The following is a 3,173-nucleotide window of genomic DNA, read 5'->3' on the forward strand; positions in this document are numbered from 1 at the left end:
CACACACACACACACACACACACACACACACACACACACACACACACCCCTTTCCCATTACTATAAAGGGTAGCACCATCTTCCTAGTCCCTAAGGCTCAAAACCTAGGAGACGTACTAGGTTCCTCATTATCATTCATCTCTCAATATCCAAGCTGTTGCCAAAGCCTGTCAATTTCACCTTTGTTAACATCCCTCAAATATGACCCCTTCTCTCCTCTACCACCACTCTAGTACAAGCCCTTATCACTTCATACCTGGGTTATTGTAATAGTTTGGCAGTGAGTCTGCCTGCCTAAAGTCTCTCCCCACTCTCACCCACCTTCCATTTAGCCACTAAGCACAGATCCAGTCATGTTTCACACACACACATACACACACACACACACACACACACACACACACACTCAATAGACTCCAATATGACTCTTTATTGCATCCAGGATCAAATACAAAGCCCTCTGGCATTCAAAGTCCTTCATAATCAAGCCCCCTCCTATCCTTCCAATCTTCTTACACCTTACTTTCTGACATTTGCTTAGGTCCAGTAACATTTGCATCTTATCATTCCATCAACAAGAGACTCCACCTATAAGCTATAGACATTTTCACTGGCTGTCCCCCATTCCTGGAATGTTCTTTCTTCTCACCTCTACTTACCCCCCTGACTTTCTTTAAATCCCAATTAAAATCTCCATCTTTACTGGAAGCCTTCCCTAATCCCTCTTAATCCTAGAGCCTTACTTCTGTTCATTATCTTGTAATTTATCATCTGTTACTTATTTCTGTTATTTGTCTTATTAATCATTTATGTTTAATTATATATCTTGTATATAACTTGCTTTGTACACATTTGTTTGCTTGTTTTCTCCTCTATTAACTTATAAGATTCTTGAGGGCAGGGACTATCTTTTGCCTCTTATGTATCCCCAGCACTTAGCATAGTGTGTGGCAGATAGTAGGTGTTTAATAAGTGTTTATTGATTAATTGAACTCTCTCCAGTTGCATATCCTCTAACAATCTGTGATACCTTGTTTTAATGTCAATTTCTGTTATACTATTTAAAAATTTCTGTTAAAGTTTGTTGTCATTTATAATCATTTTATTCTAAGTATATAAGTGTGTAGTTTAAGATTGAGAAAAAAAGAATTTACCCGAAAAGGAGAAGAGATTTCATTTTCCCCCAGTTCATTTTGAAGTGGGAGGTAACTCTTAACAAATCAATTAAAGAGAGGTTCCTTCAATTTTAGTAATATTCTAGAGGTTATTTATGCCCTAGATTGTCTTTTGAACCTAGAGAGAGATTTACCAAGGAAACAAAGCTGTAGCCATGAGAAGTAGAATTTGTCATGGTGGTTCAGGTAATCACACTTTGTACATAACATATAGCCAAGCCCTACTTGCTTATATATTAATAAGTTGGATATGGAGGATGTTTCACTTTATGAAAATTGACTTTAGAATGACCTGTGGAAGAGAAAAACGGAAATGAAGACCTAATTACCCCTCCCTACTGACCTCATTCCCCCCCACACACCCTGCAACTCTCTTCTGGCTTTGCTCTCAGATTGCTGGTAACTAATTCTCTATGAGGTTATTTATGACTTATAATGGCTTTACCCTTCCTAGGACTATTTGCATTCTAATGAATTCAAAATTACTTTCAGGGCCAGTAAAGCTTTCAGGACCCAAAGGAATGAAAGAAAATGGAATTTCAGGTGCCAAGAAGGTGCCAGAGGTTACTTGGGGGCCATGAAAACCTGCCCAATTCACATAACATCACCTATTGCCCCTACATCTAGGACCAGCCATGTTACTCCAGGTTGTAGCAATACCTGGATTTTCCAGCCTCTTTTTCAAGGCAGGGCCCAAGCCTAGGGAGACCCTACCTCACCCTTAGGTTTCAAAAGTCATTGCATGAACAAAAGCATAACTAAAAGTAGCCACAAAATGGGAGGAAGAGCTGTAGCTACCCTTTGGGCAAGCTCAACCCTAGACAGCCCTGGGGCTTATCAACTTTCCTCACCAGCCAGCAGTAGCCTCTTATTAAATTATTATTCCTTTCTCTTGACTTCCACAAGGTGGAATTCCACAAGGTGGCAACCTTGAGACCACTTTCAGGAAATAACCTGACAAAACCTGACACAATCTCTCTCTGTCTCTGTCTCTGTCTCTGTCTCTGTCTCTCTCTGTCTCTGTCTCTGTCTCTGTCTCTCTCTCTCTGTCTCTCTCTGTCTGTCTGTCTCTCTCTCTCTTTCTCTCTCTCATAAATCTCAGTCCTTACTAAGAGTAAACAGATACTACATCCAGCAATCCAACTAAATTTAACAGTTTTCTTGCTTTCTAGAATCTGTATCTTAGAACTGGAAGAAACTATAAAGACAAGCTAGTCAAAGCTCCTAACTTTACTAAGGAGTAAACTAAGGCTCGGAGAATGACAGTGACTTGCCCATTGTCACACAGCTAGCTAGTGGCAGAACTAGATGTAAAACCCAGGTCTCCTGATTGTCTGGTATTTTCAGTAAACTTCGAGACAGTCTGGCAGTCCTATAGACTCCTTTCTTGACTTTTGAAAGGCATTAAATGTGTTTTTAATTTCCTTCATGGCCTTCAATCTGATTGGTATTTAATATAACTTGTTGAAGAGTTTCAGTATTATTACCAGCAATTCTCAATTATCAAAATGAAGTGGGCTTTGGGGGTGACCCTCCCCATTGTGTGGTGTAGCTTTGGAATACATCATGTGATGCTTCTTTCTGCAATATTTGGCTGCCACATGCAGGAGAGGAGCCCAGCCAACCATTCCCATTGCTGGCTGTGACTGATAAAGAACAGGGACTAGCAGCCTCTCCAGATGCTTCCCCAAACTACTGAGTGTAGATTGAAGTCTCATAAATTAGATTCTGCTTTCCTTCTGACACATGATCACTTCTGAGATGCTTGACCAATATTTCTGGTGGAACTTGGAAGTATGAATGGGACCTATGGCAAACGGAGCCCTTTAGTTGTGAAGCTCTGTTCTAGCCCCATCCACCCATCTCTCTCATCCCTATTAGGGAAATTATTTTCTAACTAGATCTTTAAAGGGGAATATGAAAATCCTCAATGCATTTGTAATTGTAAATTTGACCTAAAGTTCCCATAAATATCTCTCTATTCCAAGAAACTTTGTG

This window comes from Petaurus breviceps, unplaced genomic scaffold (genome assembly GCF_028583685.1).
Source record: "Petaurus breviceps papuanus isolate PSGF00001 unplaced genomic scaffold, PetGlider_PUasm1.0 90847, whole genome shotgun sequence".
NCBI lineage: Eukaryota > Metazoa > Chordata > Mammalia > Diprotodontia > Petauridae > Petaurus > Petaurus breviceps.